The sequence below is a fragment of the Sturnira hondurensis genome, unplaced genomic scaffold, assembly GCF_014824575.4.
Source record: "Sturnira hondurensis isolate 20B ecotype Veracruz unplaced genomic scaffold, ASM1482457v3 Scaffold0009244, whole genome shotgun sequence".
Classification (NCBI taxonomy): domain Eukaryota; kingdom Metazoa; phylum Chordata; class Mammalia; order Chiroptera; family Phyllostomidae; genus Sturnira; species Sturnira hondurensis.
The window spans coordinates 6,198,149-6,208,037 of NW_028081875.1; positions in this window are offsets into that span (position 1 = coordinate 6,198,149).

Here is a 9,889-nt window from a genome sequence, read left to right on the forward strand (position 1 = left end):
TTAGCTAACAGAACAGACTGGTGAGTGGCCTGGAAGACAAACTAGTGGAACTTAGCCAATCAGAATAGCAGAAAGAAAAAAGAATTTTTTAAAATGAGGATAGTTTAAGGGACCTCTATGATAACATCAAACACTCAAACATTCATATTATAAGGGTTCCAGAAGAAGAAGAAAGACAGAAAAGAATAAAAATTTTATTTAAATAAATGATGGCAAAAAACTTTCTTAACTTGGGGAAGGAAACAGACATCCAGGTCCAGGGGGTCACAGAGAATTCCAAACAAGATGAACTCGAAGATACCCACACCAAGACATGTCATTGTTAAATTGACAAAAGTTAAAGATAAAGAGGCCATTTTGAAAGAAGCAAGAGATAAATGAGTTGCATACAAAGGAAACACTTTGAATCCATCAGTTGATTTCTCATCAGCAACCTTATAGGTCAGAAAGGAGTGGTAGGACATCTTTCAAGTGCTTAAAGAATGGAAACTACAATATAGAGTAATAATTTACACAGCAAGAACTGACGGAGAGAAAAACAGTTTCCTGGACAAGCAAAAACTAATGAAGTTTATTACATTAAAACAGCTTTATAAGAAATGTTAAAGGGTCTTTTTTAAATTTAATTGTTGTTCAAGTACAGTTTTCTGTCTTTTACTCCCATCCCTTTTTTTTAAGTAGGAAAAACGGTCATAACCAGAAATAAGAAAATATAAGGGAAAATTCATAGGTGAAGCCAAATATTCAATAAATGCAGCAAATCAAACATTTTAAAAGCTACTATAAAGGTTAAAAGAAAAAGTATCAAATTGAACTCAAACCATAATAAATAGTTAGGAGATACACAGGACAAAAATATCCAAAACATTACATCAACAACTCAAATCGTGAGGGGGGCTAAAAATGTAGTCCTTATAGAATATATTCAAACTTAAATGACTACCAGATTAAAATACACTAGTATAATAAAGAATGATACAAGTAAACCTCATGGTAACCGCTAACCTAAAACCTACAAAATATTTACAAAAAGTAAACAGAAAGAAACCTAAACAAAACACTAAAGAAAGTCAGGAAACAGCAAGAAAACAGATCTAGAGAGGAAGAAACAGAGGATAACTATAAAAAACAATTAAAAATGGCAACTAGTATACACTTGTTAATAATTACTTTAGATGTAAATGGGTAAATGTTCAAAAAATAGAGTGATGGAATGGATTTTTTAAAAGATTCATTTATGTGTTGCTCACAAGAGACTCATTTCAAGTTGAAAGACACACAGACTGATGTGAAGAGGCAGAAAAAGATATTCCATGCAAATAGCAATGAAAAGAAAGCTGGAGTAACAATACACTTAAAAACAAAAAAATATTTTAAAATGAAGGAAATTATATAGTCAATTCAAGAAGAGAATATAACAATTGTAAATATCTACACACCCCACATAAGAGCACTGAAATATATAAATAAAGTATTAATGGACATAAAGGGAGAAATCCACAGTAATACAATAATAGTAGAGGATTTTAATACCCACTCACATCAATGGATAGATCATACACACATAAAATTAATAAACAATCTCTTTAAATGTTACATTAGATGAGATTGACTTAACATTTATACAACATTTCATTGCAAATCTGAAGAAAACACATTTTATAAGTGCACATGAAACATTTTTTGAATATTTTATTTATTTATCTTTAGAGGGGAAGGGAAGGAGAGAGGGAGAGAGAAATATCAGTGTATGGCTGCCTCTTGTGCGTCCCCTGCTGAGAACTGACCTGCAACCCAGGCACATGCCCTGATTGGGAATCGAACCACAATCCTTTGGTTTGCAGGCCCACGCTCAACCCACTGAGCTACGCCAGCCAGGTCTGAAACATTCTTTAGGACAGATCACATATTAAGCCACAGAATAAGCCTCAATATATCCAATAAGTTTAAATCATATCAAGTAACTTTTTTGATCTCAGTGGCAAAACTTAGAAATCACTACAGTAAAAAAAAAAAGTTGGAAAAAAACAAATATGAGAGACTGAACAACATGCTACTAAACAACCAATGGACCAAAAAGGGAAATCAAACAGTAAATCAAAAACTATCTTGTATGAAATGAAAACAACTTTTCAAAATTTATGGGGTGCAGCAAAAGTAGTTCTAAGATGAAAGTTCATAGCTATACAGGTCTACCTCAAGAAACAAACAAAACAAATCCCAATGAAACAATCTAACTCTACACATAAAGGAACTAGAAAAAAAGAAGAAACACATCCAAAGGAAACAGAAGGAAGGAAATAGTTAAGATCAGAGCATAAATAAAATTAAAAATTTGAAAAAATAATAGAAAAGCAATAAAACTAAGGGCTGTTTTTAAAGATAAGCCAAATAGACCAATATTTTGGCAAATTCATGAAGAAAAGAAAGTGAGTACAAGTAAATAAAATCATAAATGAAAGAGAAGTTACAACTGACACCACAGAAATATAATCATTAAAGGATTTATGACCAATTATATGCCAAAAATTGACAATCTAAGACAAATAAATACATTTCTACAAATACAACCTTCCAAGACTGAACCAGAAAGAAATACAAAAATTATACAGAACAATTACTAGCAATGAAATTGAAGCAGTAATAAAAAAAAACTCCCAACAAATCAAAGCGCAGGACCAGATGGCTTTACAGATAACTTTTATGAAACATCAAAGAATTAATACCTAATCACTTTGAACTATTCTTAAGAATTAAAGAAGCCCTGGCTGGTATAGCTCAGTGGATTGAACGCGGGCCTGCGAACCACATGATCGCAGTTTGATTCAACCCAGTCAGGGCACATGCCTGGGTTACAGGCCAGTTCCCAGCAGGGGATGCACAAGAGGCAACCATACATTGATATTTCTCTCCTGTACTTCCCTTCCCCTGTAAAGATAAATAAATAAAATTTAAAAAAAAAGAATTTAAGAGAAAGGAATGCTTCCAAACTCAGTCTATGATACCAGCATTTCCCTGATATCAAAACCAGAAAAAGGCATTACAAAATAAAAAAATAATGAAACAGACCAAATTTCTGATGAACATAGATGCAAACATTCTCAACATTTTATTAGGAAACTGAATTCAGCAATGTGTTAAAATGTTGAGACATTACAACCAAGTGGAGTTCATCCCAGAGCTGCAAGTATGTTTCAATATCCATAAATTAATCAGTACAATACATTAAGAAAATAAGATTAAGCACTTTGTTAGATGCATAAAAAGCATTTTACAAAATGTAAAATTTATTTATGATTTTAAAAAAAGACTCTAAAAAAGTGGGTGTAGAAGGAATATAAATGCCACATATGACAAACCCATAGCTAATATCATTCTCAACGGTGAAAAGCTGAAAGCCTTTGCTCTAACATCAAGAACAAGATAAGGATTTCCAATATCACCACTTATATTCAACATAGTATTAGAATTTCTAGACACAGCAATCATACAACAAAATTTTAAAAATCCAAATTGGAAAGGAAGAAGTAAATTCTCATTAGTTGCAGATGACATAATACTGTATACAGAAAACCCTAAAAACGCCACCCCCCAAAATATTAGAACTGATAGATGATTTTAGTGAAATTGCAGGATACATAATCAATACACAGAAACTTTTTGCATTTTTTAAAAGATTGTTTTTAAAAGATTTTATTTCTTTTTAGACAGAAGGGAAGAGAGGGAGAGAAACATCAATGTGTGACTGCCTCTTGTGCATCCCCCACAGGGAACCTGGCCCATAACCCAGGCATGTGCCCTGACTGGGAATCAAACAGACAACCCTTTGGTTAGGAGACTGGTGTTCAGTCCACTGAGCCACACCAGCCATGGCATTTTTTTGTATACACTAATAGTGAATGATCAGAAGAAGAAATTAAGAGAACAATTTCATTTATAATTGCATCAAAAAGTATAGAACACCTAGGAATAAATTCAATCAAAGATGTGAGAGACCTGTGCTCTGAAAACTATCAGACACTGTAGAGCCCTGGCTGGTGTAGCTCAGTGGATTGAGCATGGGCCTGTGTAGCAAAGGGTTGCTGGTTCGATTCCCAGTCAGGGCACATGCCTGGGTTGTAGGCCAGGTCCTCAGTAGGGGACATGAGACAGGCAACCACACATTGATATTTCTCTCCCACTCTTTCTCCTTCCCTTCCCCTCTCTCTAAAAATAAATATTTTTTTAAAGATGCTGTAGAAAGAAATTGAACAAGATACAAATCTATGGAAGGCTACAGCTTGCTCATGAATTAGGAGTAATATTATTAAACTGTCCTTACTACCTAAAGTATACAGATTCAATAAAATTTCTATTAAAATACCAATGACTTTCTTCTCAGAATTAGAACTAATCCTAAAACTTATGCAGGACCAAAAAAACCCTAAGTAGCCAAATAAATCTTGAGAAAGAACAAAGAGGGAGTCATCATGCATCCTGACATAAAACTATAGTACAAAGCTACAATAATCAAAAAGTATGGTACTTGTCATAAAAACAGATATAGAGATCAATAAAACAAAATGGAGTCCAGAAATAAATTCTTGCTTATATGGTCAATCAACCTATGACAAAGGAATCAAGAATATATAATGAAGGAAAGACAGTCTCCTTAATAAGCACTGTTGGCAAAACTGGACAGATACCTGCAAACAAATGAAACTAGAACACTTTCTTACACCATATACAGAAATAACTTAAAATGAATTAAAGACTTAAATGTTAAACCTGAAATTATAAACCCCTACAAGAAAACATAAGCAGTAAACTCCACATCTCTCCTAACAATCTTTTTTAATATATCTCCTTTAGCAAGGCAAGCAAGAATAAATAAATGGAACTATATGAAATTAAAAAGTTTTTGCACAGTGAAGGACACCATCAACAGAATAAAAAGACTGAACAGCAGAAGATGCTCATAAATGATACATCTGTTAAGAGGTTAATATCCAAAATGTATAAAGAACTTGTATAATTTAACACCAAAAAACCCCAAACAATTTAATTTAAAAATGGACAGAGGACTTGAGAAGACATTTCTACAAAGAGGAGATACAAATGGCCAATAGACATATGAAAAAATGTTCAACATCATTAATCAGTGGGGAAGTAAAAATTAAAAACATAGTGACTTATCATCTCAGACTTGTCAGAGTGAATATTATCAATAAATCAACAAATAAGGGCTGAGGAGAATGTGGACAAACAGGAACCCTTGTGCACTGTTGTTGTGATTGTAAATCAGTGTAGCCACTATGAAAAATAGTATGGAGACTTCTCAAATACATTAAAAATAGAGCTGTCATATGATCCAGCAGTTCCACTTTGGGTATTTACCCCCAAAAGAAAAAACATTAATTTATGAAGAAATATGCATCTCTATGTTCATTGCAGTATTACTAGTAATAGCCAACCTAGATGTCCAATAGCAGATGAATAGATAAAGAAGATGTGATACATATAATGAAATATTATTTATCAATAAAAATCATGAAATCTTGCCATTTGCAGCAACAGGGATATACATAGATGGTATTATACTAAGTCAATACATCGGACAGAATAAGGCAAGCACCATAACTCACAGTTCTATACTCAATCTTAAAAAAAAACAAAATAAATTAATAAACAAAATAAAACAGAAACAGACACACACACACACACACAAGTGGATGGTTGCCACAGGGAAATGGATGAGAGGAATGAGAATTTTTTCAAAAGAAGAAAATTACACCTGTATCTTGATGTATACCACATGTCTCTGCATATATGGGTATATGTGAGTGTGTGTGTGTGTGTGTGTGTGCGCTGACCTTTGGATACCCCATTTTATCCCTCAATGCTGTGGGTGGGGAGTGTGTTGGTAGGGGAATCAGTTCTGGGCATCCGGACTCTAGGTTGTCCATAGTTGGTTAAATTACACCTAGGCCCCACAGAGAATGGTTATTTCTTGTTAGACTTCCAGGCATTAAAGCTGACTTCTCCCTAGTTCAACCTCTCCACTCTGCCCCAAACCAAACAAACACTGAATTTTGATGGAAATCTACAACATTTTTTCTCTTTAGAGTATTCAGGAAAGTAATCCAAAGCAATAATAATGGGAAGATAAAGAAATAGGTCTTTATTTAGCTACCTTGAATCCTGGTGACACAGGAGCCTCTGAAGGTTGTCTCATACTTTCCCTCCTTAACTATCCCCCAAACATCTTTGCTCTCTTATCACAGACTGCCTAAAGCCCTCCTTCTAGTATTCAGCCTCCATCTTTTATAAAGAACCTTCTCCAGGGGCAGTAGAGTCCCACCCCCACTTTTTCTTGAGTCTTAACATATTCTTCTGCCTCAAGTTTTGACTGGTTATCCAAGGAGTCTTCTGCTCATTTCATGGGAAAGAGGGGAGCTCTGTGGATGGGATCCACTGGGGTTGGGTGTGGGGTGGGAGAAAACCACTGCGCTTGATCTGCAGTTTAGTTTCTCTCCACCTGTAATGGCTGCAACTAGTATTTTTTCCTTAGTTATCAAGAGATCAACATTCTTCACCCATTTGAGAACTTTTGTTCAGAGTTCATGCACTTAACAGCTACATGAGGAACACATAGTCTTCCTATTGGTATGCCTTGAACTCTCTCACTTGTAAATTAATAACAGTAGACTTTTTAAGTATATTTTATTGATTATGCTATTACAGTTGTCCCATTTTTCCTCCCTTATTCCCCACTGCCCTGAATGCTCCTTCCTACCCACATCCCCCCACCACTTAGTTCATGTCTGTGGGTCATACATGTAAGTTCTTTGGCTTCTACAGTTCCCATACTATTTTTAATTTCCCCCTGTCTATTTTTACCTACAATTTATGCTACTTATTCTCTGCATCTTTTCCCCCATTCTCCTCCTCCCCGCTGATGACCCTCCATGTGATCTCATTTCTGTGATTCTGTTCCTGTTCTAGTTGTTTGCTTAGTTTTTGTTTTTGTGTTCAGGTTCAGTTGTTGATAGTTGTTTGTTGTTATTTTACTGTTCATAGTTTTTGATCTTCTTCTGTTTCTTAGATAAGTCCCTTTAACATTTCATATAATAAGGGCTTTGTGATGATGAACTTCTTTAACTTGAATTTATCTGGGAAGTACTTAATCTACCCTTCCATTCTAAATGATAGCTTTGCTAGATTGAGTAATCTTGAATGGAGGTCCTTGCCTTTTATGACTTTGAATACTTCTTTCTAGCCCCTTCTTGCCTGCAAGGTCTCTTTTGAGAAATCAGCTGATAATCTTATAGCAACTCCTTTGTAGGTAACTCTCTTTTCTCTTTCTGCTTTTAAGATTCTCTTCTTATCTTTAATCTTGAGTAATGGAATTATGATTTGTCTTGGTGTGTGCTTCCTTGGGTCCGACTTCTTTGGGACTCTTTGAGCTTCCTGGACTTCCTGAAAGTCTATTTCTTTTGCCAGATTGGGGAAGTTTTCCTTCATTATTTTTTCAAATAGGTTTTCAATTTTTTGCTCTTCCTCTTCTCCTTCTGGCAACCCCAGGATTTAGATGTTGGAATGTTTGAAGTTGTTCCAGAGGCTCCTAAGCCTCTCCTCATTTTTTTGAATTCTTGTTTCTTCATTTCATTCTGGTTGGATGTTTGTTTCTTCCTTCTGATCCAAACTGTTGATTTGAGTCCTGGTTTCCTTCCTGTCACTGTTGGTTCCCTGTACATTTTCCTTTATTTTGGTTTGCATACCCTTCACTTCTTTCTCTATATTGTGACCATATTCAACCATTTCTGTGAGCATACTGATTACCAGTGTTTTGAACTGTGCATCTGATAGGTTGGCTATCTCTTCATCATGTGGTTGTATTTTTTTCTGGAGCTTTGATCTCTTCTTTTGTTTGGGCCATTTTTCTGTCTCAGTGCAGCTATTATGTACTAAGGGGCAGAGTCTTAAGTATTTTCAAAGGCAAGGAAACCCAGGTACCTGTGTTGTGGCACTGTATGTGGGGGAACGGTCGAAGAGGAAACAGTGCAGCTTACTCTGCTCTCGCTTGCTTTCAGTCACTTCCTCTGCTACCCACAAGAAAATTGGGCCCTTCTAGTTCTGATACCCAGGAGGGCTGTTTTGTGTACATTCCAGGACCCTGTGGGTTTCTCCAATAAATTCTCCTGTGAGACTAAGAGTTTCTACCATCACCACACCCCCACAGGTTTTTCCAGTCAAAAATTTTGAGGCTTTATGTCTCCACACTGGAAACCTGAATTCTAGGGTCTGTCTCATTTCCCAGTTTTTCCTCCTGGTTTATCCACATGCAAATATGGGACTGTACCAATTGCTGCCTCACCTGGTCTGCCAACTCCAACTTTGCCCACCCGGGTCCTCCAGCCACTGCCTTGCTGTGAGTCCTCTCCACCCCAGCTGCCCGTCTCTGCCCCTCCTTCTGGACTGGATGAATGTTTCTTTAACTCCTTGATTGTCAGACTTTCATGCAGTTTGATATTCTGTCAGTTCTAGTTGTTTTTCATATTTAAATTTGTTGTTGTCCTTCTTTTGTTTGTGGGAGGAGGCACAGTGTATCTACCTATGCCTCCATCTTGGCCAGAAGTCCCCAACAATGGACTTTTTAATATGGGCAACATGAGATTGTGAAATAGCACCATTCAGCTAAGCTACTCCCAAATTCTTCAGCAGCAGAAACACTGTGAGTTAATAAATACTGTGCCAAAAAAAGTTACTAAGTTTTGGAGCAATTTGTTATTCAGCAATAGAAAACTAACAAGCTCCTCTGTCTATGATGACAGTGCAAAAGTCAGTACCATTGTCTTTGTAAAAAAAATACAATGATACAAATGTGTTTTACTGAACATAAATGAAGCCACAGGGCAGGAAAATTACATATGGAAGCAAGTAGTAGTCTTCCTGTTTGTTGACTCTCTCTTCATGTTCTTCCTTTCAGAATTGCCACCTTATAGAGACTCATGTTATCTTCATGCCATGTTCCAATCCCTAGAACATATAATCCAGTCTTTTCCTCCCTTTTCCTACTACTGTAATGTCACCTCAGCTCTAAAGTGAGGTTTACACTGTACATAGCACTTAGTAATTTTTCATGTCCCATATATATTTGGATTTTGATATACCAGAGTGTGCCTGAGCCCACCACCAAAGGCACCATGGACCCAACCCTTGTACCTTGGGAGAATCAGCAGAGGAGGCACAAACCTGCATCCAAAGCAGAAGCCATAGTGGCACCCCAATTGGCTCGCTAAGAGGAAGCAGGAGATTCCCACTGCAGAGGAGAACTGCAAGGTTCAGGGAGTCAGCAATCTCCAGAAAGACTTAACTCAGTGGGGAGGCTGAACTAGCCTGAAGGGGCACTGAAAGTCTCTAGCATCTGGGACAGCAAAGAGCTAGAAGGTGGTGTGTGAGTTGACCCTAATTGGTGCACCACAAGGAAGGCACAACTGGTGGACTAAAGGCTGAGCCTGGGTGCAGAAGAGGACTGGGGACCCAGCAGTGAACTGAGGAACTTGGCTGGAGGGAGGGCAAGTGCCTCTCAAGGAGAGAGAAAAGCAAAACCAATTCCCCCTCAGCCTGAAGCAGCCAGGAACACCAGAAGAACTGGCTTGGCCAGGTTGAAGCCAGCAAGAGGCTTTATTTAAAGTAATTTTTTCCTTTTAACTCCTTCTTTCTTTCTTTCTTTCTTTCTTTCTTTCTTTCTTTCTTTCTTTCTTTCTTTCTTTCCTCCTCCTTCCTTTCTTTCCCTTTTTGTCTCTTCTTCCTTCCTTCTTCTTCTTTTCCCTACAAGTGAGGCATTAAAAGCTAGAATTGTAAAAAGACCAGAGTTGGATCGGTGCGGGGGGGGGGGGGGGGGTCA